The following is a 13,814-nucleotide window of genomic DNA, read 5'->3' on the forward strand; positions in this document are numbered from 1 at the left end:
GAGCCCTCTCTAACACCGGCCATGCTGACTGCAGATGGGAGTTACAACCAGTTATGGCAAGTATTCCTGCCTATGGAGCTTAAATATGCCTCATTTCCCGCACTTGTTTGTGATTGGCCAGTTTTGAAAAAATCTCAGCTGAAAGCACACCTGCTTAGCAATGGGTAAACCTCCATTGATATGTATGCATGTGTTGAAAGTGCATGGATATGAAAAGCTGTCATGGCTTAGTGGTTTAGTACTGTGATTATGGTGCACAGCATCCCGGATTCGAGGCCTGTCATTGTTTTTTACTTTACTACTGGCCAGACAGACTAGGAGGTGTGACTGTGTTTAGCCAACTTTGCTCAACTTTGCCCAACATTGCTCTACATTGCTCTACGTTGCTTGATGTTACCCGACGTTGCTCTAGTTAGCAGGGTGCGCAGCTATGCGCAAACATGTTTTGTTTGCGCTAGTTGGCGCGATGCACGGCTACGCGCAAAGCCATTGCGCTAGTTAAAGCAGTGCTAAGCTATGAGTAATTATACTTAAATGTGCTTAATACTGGTAAACTTTGCTTAGCAGTGCTTCACATTGCTTAAGATACGTTACTTATGCATTCATCAGTATGCATAACAATTTCACCTTCTTATATATATATATATATATATATATATATATATATATATATATATATATATAAAATATTCACTACTACATAGGCCATTTCAATGCTTTTTACTAAAATTTAAAAGATAAATGTCAGGAATTATTTTTATATACAGGTTTCCAACAGAAAATAGAAAGGGGAGTGGTGGGACTCGAACCAGGAATGCCTCCTCTTTGTGCGAAGGCTCTACCACTACACTATCTTGCTTACTTTGCATATAAGTTTCTTATTATCCTCTTCGATGTCTAAACTGCTAACTGCAGCTAAGCAATGGGCAAACCCGTGCAAACACACGCAAATACGGGCAGCTATATCGGGAATACTAAAAAAAAAAATAAAAGTTTTACATTTTATAACTGTACTGGGGTTTAGAATGTGGGGGAGTGTAGTGTTGGGTATGTACACATTTGAACGGAATCGCTCATTTCAGTTAACATTTCTCAATTGAGAGACTTGCAGGGCTGTGGATTTTTGGACTGCTCGGCAGTCCGACACGCCCCCTGCACTCGTGCACGCTCCGTGTTAGCCTTAGAGTTGGGCAGCGCGCCCTCATGAATATGCATGGCATGCTGTCGTCTTACTCTTAGGCTGCAGTTTCCGTGTAAGACTAACTTAGTTTTTTAAGGAAGGTTAGTGAATCCTGTGGTATGAGTTGTTACGGAAGGAGTTTTGAGAACCTATACCCTTCCTCCTGTCCTGTTTGATTTAGAGGATATGTATCTTACTGCCTAAAAATTTCCTGATAGTCATCCAGCTGCCCCTAAAAAGGCAGACAGGATGTATAAAGTTCCTTAGTTTTACATTTTTTTTACATTATTCCCAAGCCTTAGTTAATTCCACTGTTACCAAGCACTTAGTTAATTCCAATCCTACCCTTTCTAATCTGGATGGGAAAATTATTGCTAGGTAGGGGAAAAAGTGTATACTTCTGCAATTTTGATATTCAAAATTTTGAATTGTCAGGCTCATATGTTAAAGTATGTTCTGACAAACTGGGAAAGTATGAGGAATGTTTTATCTACAGTTTTGTCTCGAGAAGAAAAATCTGCTTTAAATAACTAAGTTTCTTATATTGCACAGGTCACTACTCATTGTTTGCAGTGTGTATATATGACTCTGCTCATACTTCTTCTACAGCTATGGACACTGGTACTGTTTCAAGAAGGTTTGCTTGGCTGTATTTCTCAGAACATCCCAGATTATGTAAAAAAATTAAAATTTAAAATTTTCCATTGGATAAAAATGTTGTGTTTGACCCCTCTGCTACAGAGGTGATCAAAATGTGTGATGAAAGGTGCAAGCTGATGAAGGGAATATCTAAGATTTGTCAGCCTTCCTTTTCCAAATTGACTAAGGGATTTTCTTTATCTCCTCCAATGTCTGAAAAAAAACAGAATAAGCAGGCCAACAGAATTCAGGTAACAGACATTCAAGAAGAAATGGCAAGGGGAGTCCAAAAGAAGTCTCAATGCCAAAATGAAGTCTCAAATCTCCCAAAACTGAGGGCAGTCCTACAAGTCTGAATGACTATTCAATTTTTGATAGGATAATTGGGCTGGTTTCTGTTTCTCTGCCTTTAATAGCCAGTGTTTTAAAGCAGAAATACTTGTTTGCTCAAGCTGTTCAAAGCTGCAGAGAGACTGGCCTTCTGCCTTTTACCCTGCTGTAATATTGGAAAAAGATAAGTGTTTATTATCAATTGTCTTCTGCACTTCTGTTTTACTACATATCTCTGTAATCTGTACAACTGTTTTTTTCCCCACCACCATGCCCAGTTGTTGTGGTGGTCTTAAATCTTGGTGGCTTTGAGTTGCCCGCCTCTGGTATAAAGTTGATACTGGACACTCCCTCCAGTCACATTACATCAGCTCAGTCTACTGTTTATAGTGAGAACTTAGTAAAGGCCCATTCTGAAACTTGAATGATCTCATTATCTCTTCTCTTTCTATTAAAAAAGCAAAAAAAAAAAAACAAAAAAAAACTGTACCTCTTTCTACTTCATTTTGCTGTTTACCAGATTTATTACTGCTTGTTGGTAGCCTCACTAAGTTGATGACAGTATTCTACTGAATCACTGCTTTATTAGTGCTGTATGTTACTGTTGGGATTTGCGAGTTATTGTTTCAAAGCAATCTACTGATTATACCTCACGAAACTTCCAAACAAACAAATGAAAATAGCCATAAAAAGGCAAAATAATAAAAAAAGAACCACTAAAAACACAAAATGACTTTATTATATAAAAATCCAACTGGTAAGTGCTTTCATTCCCTTCATGGAACTTCTTCAGACCAAGTTGTATAACGAACAAACTTATTTAAATACATAATAACAATAACATGCGACCCAAAGCACTTAATGCCTTAACCATTTCCTTCTAAGAACAACTTTAAAGTCATTAATTATGAGAGTGTTGGGTTGGATCTTAAGAGTTTCCAGAGTGCTTAGGAATGTGGAGTTAGAGTCTTGGGGCATGGTTGGGGACCTATAGCAAGCTATGACCTGAATCACTATCTTACCCAATGTCAGTTGTACCTGGAGTATCTCACATGCATTATGCTGGGCTACTAGTCCAGAGGTGTGCATATCCTTTATGAATATGGAGACACCACCACCTTTGGAGCTTCGGTCCATGTTCTGGGGCCGAAAGGTGTGGAATGTGTTATAGCCTGGTAGCTACGTCAACACCTGCACCACACCACATGGAACACATAGCCCTCCGGAACACCCACCATCACAGCCCTCACATAAAAACAGAAACCACACACCCACCTTCACAGAGGCTCTCAATAGAAATCTACCCAAACAGCAGAGACCACCAAGGCAGAAGCACATTCGACCACCACAACACAGCACAAACCACAAGATGCATAGCTCACCTACACAGTGTGCCCCTCAACCTAAACCCCTAAGGCAAAACAGCTTGCCCAATACAATAACCATAGGTGACTCAATAGTGAGGCACACTGATGTCCCACTCACTAGGCTGAATAAGGAGAAGGTAACAGTCTGCTGTCTATCAGGTGCCAGAATCCTATACATAACACATGCACTCAGGTCACTCCACAACAAGTACAAGTATGACTTTGTCATTGTCCATGTGGGTGTGAATGACCTGAGACACACCTGCCTGGACTACATGAAAAGAGACATGGTGGAGTTCTTGAATTATGTGGCCCAGGCAGGTATGACCGTAGCCCTGAGCAGCATCCTACCATCACCCAGAATGATACCACAGTACACAAAGAAAATGATTGACTTCAGCAATTGGCTAAGTTTCTGGTGTCATTCTAAGGTGATCCAATATCTGCTTGGGATGTCATGATTGACAGACCTCAATGCTTTTCTAGAGATGGGCTGCATTTGTCACCCCTAGGTTTCCAAGTACTGGCTAAGGGTCTTGCCACTCCTATAGTGCCTTTTTTAGGTGGTGTTCCAAAGACCAAATTACCACAATAACAGCTATAAATAAATGCAATCTGAGGGTCATGCTGCTCAACGTTAGGAGTCTAAATCATAAGAAGCACTCACTCAAAGCACTCCTCAAAATAGAGAACATTGACATCTGTGCTGTAACGGAGACCTGGTTTAAAGCAGCAGAAAGCACCCCTGTGCTACCAGGCTATAACTTATTCCACACCTTTTGGCCCCAACGCTGTTATACTAGGTGACTTCAACTACCCCTCCATCAACTGGGAAAACTACTGATGCACCAATGCACTGGCCCAATGCTTCCTGGAATTAATCTATTCCAATGCCATAGACCAGCTCATTCTTACCCCCACTAGAGGAAGCAATATCCTTGACATGGTTATTACTAACATGGGCAACTGTTGCTCTACACCAATAGCCAATTCTTTTCTGGTTAGAGTCGACCACAAACTAATCACTATGGAAATCCACACCTCACCCCCCCCCCCCCGCAAAGGTATCCACCATGAAAAACTTCTTCAAAGCTGACTTTGGACTCCTAAAAACAGAGGTGGCTAACTTCATGGCACCCATGTCAATGGAAAATAGATGCGTGACTGCCGAATTATACACCAATGCACTGTACGAACACGTACATAAATGCATGGAACTATCCATGCCCAACAGAACCAAGACGCTCTCCTCCAAAAGAAGGAAGCCAGTCTGGCTGTCCCCTGCCATTAATAAACTCTACAACAGAAGGAAGAAACTGTTGCAGAAAAAGGTGAAGTCCCAAGACTGGAAAAATTCCCTTATTAGCCTCAACAAAAAGTTGAAATCCCTCATCAAAACCTCCAAAGCCAGATATGAAGGCAGAATTGCAGCAGACACTAAAAACAACCACAAAGCCTTCTATAGTTATATCAAGAATCTCCATGGCAATACCCAGATTTGCTCTGTGTTACTGCACAATGGTACCTCCTATACTCATCCAACAGATATTGCCAACATACTGGCTGACAGTTTCAGTGCCAACTTTACCCCCCCCCCCCAAAGGACCAATCTCAATACTGGAAGAATGCCAGGCACCCATCATTACTGCAGCACAGGTTAAATCTGCATTGTCCAAGGCCAAGAATACAGCTTCCATGGGACCCAACAATATTCCTAGCTGTGTTCTACATGAATTACAAAGTGAACTGGCACCACATCTGTGTGCCCTGTTCATTCACAGCATCACCTCAGGCTTTGTCCCTACTGAATGGCGCACTGCTACAGTCATCCCTCTCCATAAAGGAGGAGCAACTACAGACCCTGGAGGTTATTGCCCCATTAGCCTGATGAGTCTGATATGTAAGACTATGGAGCTCATCATCATGGACCAAATTAACAAGGATATAGGGAATCTCCAATCTCTAGATCCCACTCAATTTGGTTTTGTGAAAGGTAGATCATGCCTGCTTAACCTGGTTGACTTCTTTGAGTCAGTCACCAGAGATGTGGATGAAGGTAAGGCAGTTCATACAGTTTACCTCTATCTAGCCAAGGCCTTTGATACCATTCCTCACTGAGGAATTATTGATAAACTCACCAAACTAGGCATCAACCCCTATATCATTAGGTGGGTTGCAAATGGCTCACAGATTGAACCCACAGTGTGAAAGTAGCGGACTCCAAGTCAGACTGCTGACCAGTCATGAGTAGAGTCCCACAGGGATCACTCCTGGGTCCTTTCTTATTTGGCATCTAATTCTCAGAAGTCCAGGCCAACATGGAAGGACTCTAGCTGACCAAGTTCACAGATGACTGCAACTCCCCAAGTGATGCAGACATCCTACAGAAAGGCCTGACTAAGACCAATGACTGATGTCAAAACCATGGCCTTAAGCTTAATGCTAAAAAATGCATCGTCATCCCCTTTGGAAAAAACTCAGTTCCCACTAATTACCACATCGATGGGAGCCCACTGAAAACTGAAGGCATTATAAAAGATCTGGGGACACAGGTTAACAGCATCCTCTCCTTTGACAACCACATTGACGCTGTGGTCAGAAAGTCCTTCTATGTGGCATATCTCATTACCAAGGGTTTTACATCCAGGATGAAATACGTCATCATTTCTCTCTACTCTACCCTCATTAGGTTCATAACCCAGAGAGTGCCCATGCTCTGGAATAGACTTCCCATACATGACAAGCAGAGTACCTCACTGGAAATCTTAATGAGTGGATGCGAAATAGAAAGTTTACCCCTGGGATCACTCCAGTGGCTCTATTTAATAGAGGCACTGGGAACTAACGTCAGGCGGCACAATGCCAGGGCACTTCTATTGGCTTGGCTTGTAAAGGCTCCAGGGCCATTAGCCTAGAACACACCTATGAACCTAAGAGACCTTATGACCCCTCTCACCCTGGCCTCTTATCTCTTCCAGAAAGTCTGAATTATTATTTTTCTCTTTGGGAACAGATTGTTTCAGACAAATGGGTTCTGAAAATCATTCATCAAGGTTACAGATGGCAGTGTGAAGAAATTCCGCCTTTCCAGGGGGTCATTCCTCATCCTGCAGATCAGACTCTTTTATTTCTAACTCCCAAGGAGTGATAGAACCAGTTTCTCATTCCCAGGTGGGGAAGAGGTTTCATTCAAGGATGTTCCTGGTGCCAAAGAAATAAAATGCTTGGAGATCAGTTCTAGATATTTCTTTCCTAAACCTACTTGTGATATTCCCCAAATTCAAAATGGTTTCACTTCATAACATGTTACCTCTTCTTCTTCTTCTTTCAAGTTTCCTGGTAACACCAAACTTAAAAGATCCTTATCTTCACATCCCTATTCATCCAGATTTCAGATGTTTTATAAGCTTTTGTGTGTCTGGATCACATTATTAGTTCTCTATCTTATCCTTTGGACTATTTACTGCACCAAGAGTGTTCACAAAGTGTTTAGCTCCAATTATAATTCATTGAAAGCTACAGAATATCCATATTGTTTCCATATTTAGGTGACTTGGTTATTTTTGCAGAGTCTTTTTTAAAGATGTCAGGAATCTCTCTCTTGCATGAGAGATCTGTTGCCCAAACTAGGATTCCAAGAGAAAATTCATGTCTTTCTTGACTCTCTCACACAGAATTGCATAGGCGCAGGAACCATAGAGTGAGGGGGGAGGGGCCCCCCACTTTTATAGATGCAAGAGCTGTAACTCATACATGTGTCTCATGCTATTTAAACACAAAAGTGCGCAGGGAAAAAAAACTACATGATCACATCAAGCCTGCCACAGTAAGGAAGGGTTTATTTATGTGTTGGTTTCACCCAAGGCTGTAGCTGGTGTGCTCAGTTGTATTTCTGCAGTAGCCTGCCATGGTAAGGAGAGGTTTATGTTTCTCACAAGGCTGTAGCTGGTGTGTGAGTGCTCTGTTTTATTCATTAGCTGTTCCATTTCATTTCTGTAGTTGCTGGTGTGCTCCGTTTCATTTCTAGTGTAGCTGGTGTGCTCCGTTTCATTTCTGCAGTAGCTGGTGTGCTCCAATTTTCATTTCTGCAGTAGCTGGTGTGGTCTGTTTTCATTTCTGCAGTAGCTGGTGTGCTCCATTTTAATTTCTGTAGTACTGTGTGTGTGTGTGTGTATGTGTGTGTGTGTGTGTGTGTGTGTGTTTGTGTGTGTTATGGGAGAAGTTACACTTCCAAACCTCCCTAGAATAACGAGCTAATTCTGCAGTATCAGGGCATGGGGAAACCTCAGACAATAAGTATACATGCTAATTCCTACCCTAAAAACACTTAAATAAGTTAATAAAGCAACAGTTTTACAGCATGAAAGATGTATGAGCAGGGGGCACTACACTGTGGAGATGTATGGAGTCCCACCCTGCTAATTTATACAAGAACAGTTTTGTAACACAAAAGATGCATGAGAAGGGAGTGCACCAGACATTAGGGATACTGTTTACGTATTTAAGGTACTTACTAAAGTTAAAAGAAAAAAGTGGAACTACTTTTTGAATCCTTTACTATTGGCACATAAATCAGTAGTTTTATATTTTGTGTTAACAATGGAGAAATGCTTACAATTACCTTAAACATAAATACATTAAAAAACGACAAGAGGAAAAGGTTTTGAACTCTGTACCTTCAGCACACAGGGCAATACCTTAGTCCTGTGTGTGTTGCACTAACATTATACCACCAGTCACCAATGAAATTCTTACATACACCTTAAGCATTAAAAAATTAATACAATGGGGAAGATTCAAACCCTTTACCCTTGGTACAGGGATCAGCACCTTAACAAGTCAGGGCTTTAGTCCTCTATAACAACAAAGAACAAAGACTTCCAGGCAAAGCCAAAAGGAACAATAGACAACACTAGGGAGATATTTTAAACATTAGTCTGAATAGCAAAAAGTTAATACATCTACTTGTCTAGTATCACAATGCACTTTCTCCACAACAAGAAGAATGATTTACAAGGGGCAGGAAACAGTAAAATAAAGGACATGTAGGGTGTGTGTGTGTGTGTGTGCGCGCGTGTGTGTGTTTGTGTGTGTGTGTGTGTGTGTGTGTGTGTGTGTGTGTGTGTGTGTGTGTGTCTGTGTAAAATGCCTCAGTTATGTTTTACCTTAGGTACAGGGGCCTGCAATCTCTACCCACACCACCACTTGTGATTCAGGGAGTTTAGTCCATAGGTCTCAACTGTCTAGATTTTCACAAAATATTTGGCTCATACGTTTGGTCTGTTCCTCTTAAAATTTGTGGTTTTCTGGCAAATCAGTGACATTGTTATTCACTAAATAATGATACCCCTTTAAGTTTCAGTCTTCTTATCTTTTTTAGAAACACATGGTAACAAAAAACACTATTTTAGCAACTTTCTAAGATTATACAAGCAATATTTAAAATGTGTCCCTGGTTTTGGGCCTTTACCCCTCCCCCCAAATAAATTTTGGCTTTTTCCAGATTTCTTCTGCTATGAAATTGAGAGCTTCACTTGTGTCAAGAGGATAGTGCAGTGGTAGTGTTGTCATCTCACAGCAAGAGGTGCTCTGGTTTGATTCTTGGCTGGGGTGCTTATCATTTTTTAATGTAACATAGGCAAATTATTCTTCAAGGGCAACAGCCACTTCATTATTTTAGATGAAACAATGAAATATAAAGTTGGTTCCTAGCAGCAACCTCTTCATTAGTTACAGATCCCTTTAATGTGGAATTATTTAGATGACTTACTTCTGCAGAGATTTTGCATATATACTGATATTGGTGGATTGTAATGACCGAAGGTTGAGTGCCCTTTTATGGTTGAAATTTTCTGAAATGGATAGTTTTGCCATTATTGGTTCATACATTTTGTTTCTGTGATTTCTAGATGACAGTTCAAAACTATAAATTTAAAACACATTCTAGCAACTGGTGCTGTATTATACAAGGAATATAATTTAATACAATCAGGAAGGTGAATCAAAGAATGCTTACATGTATGCATGGCCCTAAAAATGTGTTTGAAAACAGCCTAGAGGAAAGTGTGAAAGGCTCAAAATCATGGGTAAATTTTTACTCTTGTTACCAAAGCAATGGATGAAGGTAAAACAGTTCACACCACATTACCTTGACCTGGCCAAGCCTTTTGACACAATCCCCTACTCAAGTGTAGTACAAAAGATGAATAATGTAGGAGCAAACACTTGCATCACTAGCTGGATCGACAACTTGCTCACAGGATGCAGGAGATCAAAATAGGGAAAGAGACCAATCAACAATGGAGTCCCTCAGGGTTCAGTGCTGAGACTTTCTGTTTGGCATATATATCTCAAAAGTAAAAGGAAATATCAAAGGGCTTTGGCAGGCTAAGTTTGAGATGACTACAAACAAGCTAGGAGCAGTTATTGAATCCCCAAATGACTTAACCATCATGCAGAAAAGATTGTCCCAAATAATAACTGGTGTCAAAATCATGACAATGCCCTCTGAGAATTGACCCAGTTTGGCATTTGAGACCTTGTACAGTGACCTAACGTTTGACCAGCATGTGCCCAAAGTCATAAGAAAATCTTTCTATATTGCACAGCTTATAAACAAATTGATTGTGACTAGATCTAGAGATGCTGTTGTCCCCTTTACAAAGCTCTCATTAGGTCAGTCATTTTGTATAATGCCCACTTTGCATGTATCTCTCCAGCCCCATGCAACAATTAGAATACCTTCAGAGATACCTTACTAAAAGGATACAAGTCCTAAACAATAGTTCTTGCATGGACCACCTCAAAGATTTATTGCTATAATCAGTATCCTACAGAGTGCTTAGAGGTGACATGTCTGACATACAAGGCATCCTCCGACCTAATACAGATGGACCTACTGAACATCAGCAAGTCAAATGGCATCAGAAATACTCAGTTCAGGTATCTAAACTGAATGTTGAGAGATAGATATATATCAGAGAGGCTACCATTGTTCCAGAACAGACTATCCATAAAAATAAAACAAAGCTCATCCGTCCATATTCAAATGCAACTTGGATTTAAGGATGGGTAATAGAGAATGTACTCCAGGATTGCCCTCATGCCACTAATGGATAGACGCAGTTCCTAAATGCTGCATCCCTTACAAGGGTCCCCTCAAATTATCTATGGTATGATCATAGTTATTCTTACTAGGGCTAATATACAATTATCACCATGGGATAGGTAAGACCAATCAGAAAATGTTAATTCAAGCACCAAAAGGGAATTGGCTAAGCTTAAAATGTCCTCCAAGTGAACCTATGTTATGGTAGTAAATAGTTATAAAAAAATTGCCCTTTTTAGATCACTAAGTGCCCCTCTCACCCTCCACCCCCCTCAGTCTTCAACAGCTTCCAGCACCTATGCAGGATTGTATTCCTGGGATGTCAGACACCTGAGATTAAAGAGCTTTTCTTCCACAGAAAACAAATTGATCTTTACTTAGATCTATGTTGAAGGTTTTCCAGTCAGTCTTCAGTCACTGTGAGGGAATTCCTCAGGATTTTGCATATCATGGCATCTATGACTTTTATAATATCCAGGGCAAGAGTCCACATGAGAAGGATACAGTGCTATTGGAAATCTCATTGGTCCTAGCATCAACACTTACTATCTTTTAAGATATCACTGCTGGGGTTTGTCAGAAGAGAAATCTTTTGGTGGAGACAACAGATAGCCTTAAAACCAGGTCTTCCTTTTTCCCTCCTTGGTCCAAAGCAGTCAGTCACCACATATGCTTCAGACTTTACTTAGGGAACAATTTCAGGAGGGATAAAATTGCAGGGAATGTGGGACACCAAGGAAAGATGCTTGCCCAGATCAAGGCACTTAACTCTCTGAACCATATTTGGTTCCCAGGACCTCTTCAAGTGGTTACAGACAATACCACAGTCATGTGGTATATCAACAAGCAAGGGAGATCCCCCTTTGCTGACTAGCCATGTTAGTATAGGATATAGCTTCACAGCACAATCTCACTCTATAGGCTTTCTACATTCTGTCAGTACAAAATTGCTTGTAAACAAGTGGAGCAGGATCAGGACAGACCCTCACAAATGGAAACTAGATCAGGGGGTCTTCCAAGATTTGATATATCTGTGAGGAATTCCTCAAGTAGACCTCTTTGTGTCCTCTCTGAACAATCAACTGGCAAAATTCTGTTCCAGGAATCCATGGAAGAATGCCTGGAAGATGGATGCCTTTTCTTTTTTGTAGTTTTTAAACACCTTTATTGAATTATCCCTTGTGACACAGGCAAACTTACATCTATATAAAAGTAATTAAACAATGTTAATACGTTCACATTTACAAACATTTTGGGATATATAGCAGTACATGTGATGAATAATCTAAGCAACATTACACAAATTATTCATTTCCATCTTTCTCTTAAACCTCATCCCTCCTCGATAACTTCTTTCTGCATGTATTGTTCCCACAATTTCCATTATGTCCTATGTAATTTAAATCCTAACCTTTTCTAAAGATCCCACTTTCTATTGTTTTATCCCTGTTACAATATTCACTACTTCCAGTATAATTAGTTTAGATTTTGATTTCCATTTTCTAGTAATCGCTTTTTGGCAGCCACCAGAATTAAACCTAACAAGGCCTTACTATGTCTAAACAATTCATATTTTGCTTCCCATCTCAAAAAATCATTTTCTTAGTTGTACTCATTTGCTCACCCAATATTCCTGACAAGATTACTCTAGGAATTTTTTTAAATCTGCCAACTCATTACACTCCCAAAACATATGTTTCCAGTTACCTTTTTCTTTCCCATCATCACCAGCATTTGCCATCTACCTGAGGAAAAATTATTTGGAGTCTGCTTGAAATATAAAAGTATCTATGCAAACACTTCCAGGCAAATATCCTAAATCTTCTAGACTGTGTTGCACATTTGGGAGCAATACATATGTCCTCCTGTTGTTTCTGCTTGCATTATGTATAAGAGTCTTAACCATGTAGCTCCTAAATATTCCTTCAAATCAGGAAATCCTAAACCTCCTTGTTCTGTTGGGAGGATTAACTCCACTTGACTCTTGCTTTCTTCCCTTCCCAAATAACCTCAGCGCTCTTTCTCCAGGAACCAGAGGAGTGAAAAGATATGGAACAAACAATCTCAAGACCCTTTCAGTAGTGCATGTGGTGAGGATTCCCCCAGAGGTAGAGGGGGTTCCAATAATGGAAGATGCCCCTTTAGGGGTAGAGGGGGTCCCCAAAATCAGGGCTCCAGGGATTCTTTCTCCAGACGACCTTATCAGTGCTCCTGAAACACTGCCTGATTGCTTTCCTCTGGAAACAGTCGGGGCTCGTTTTTTCTCTGCACCAAGCTGCCTGACACTCTATTACAAATGAACAGTGGGTGCAGAGAATAATTTCCAGAGGTTATTACAGCCCTCTAATCTCTTACCCAAGACCTCCAAAATGCCTTCCCAATGTTCCACCCAGTCAAAGGGAAGAAGCAGCTTCAGAAATAACAAAGCTGTGTCAAAAACGAGTCATCCAACAAGTCCCCCCAGACAAGTGCGGATCTAGTTTCTACTCAAGATTCTTTTTGGTGCCAAAAAAGACTGGGGAATGGAGACCCATTTTGGATCTCAGCCAACTAAACAAATCAGTAGTTCAGACCAAATTCCACATGGTCACGATACAATCCATTCTCCCATTTCTTCGGGAGGGTGTGTGGATGTGCTCAATAGATCTCTGGGATGCGTATTACCACATCAAAATGGACACGTGCTCCAGGAGTCTCCTTCGCTTCCATCTGGGAGACAATCAATACCAATTCAGAGCCCTGCCATTCAGTCTCTTGACGGCCCCCAGAGTGTTTACAAAATGCCTAGCAGTGATAACAGCTCATCTGAGACTTCAGGGATTCCAGGTGTTTTCATATCTAGACGATTGGCTCCTCTCCACCCTCACCAAGCGCCTACTGGTCATGGCCCTCCGCTACACTCTGGCACTAGCAGAGCTTCTAGGCATCACAATACACTGGGAAAAATCCAACCTTCATCCTACCCAACAATTGGAATTTATAGGAGCGGTATTCAATACTCAAACAAGCCAAGTCTCTCTCCCTCCTTACAGACTTCAGAGATTAAGATTACAAGTACAAGTGATACTCTGTTGAAGGAAGGTGTCTGAAAGGGAAGTTCTACAGGGTCTGGGGTCTATGGCAGCAGCCATCCTGACTGTCCCCCTGGCAAGACTGCATATGAGATTATTACAATGGCTCCTTTTGTCCC

Source organism: Protopterus annectens, chromosome 4.part0 (assembly GCF_019279795.1).
Source record: "Protopterus annectens isolate FY-2018-M chromosome 4.part0, PAN1.0, whole genome shotgun sequence".
Taxonomy (NCBI): Eukaryota; Metazoa; Chordata; order Ceratodontiformes; family Protopteridae; genus Protopterus; species Protopterus annectens.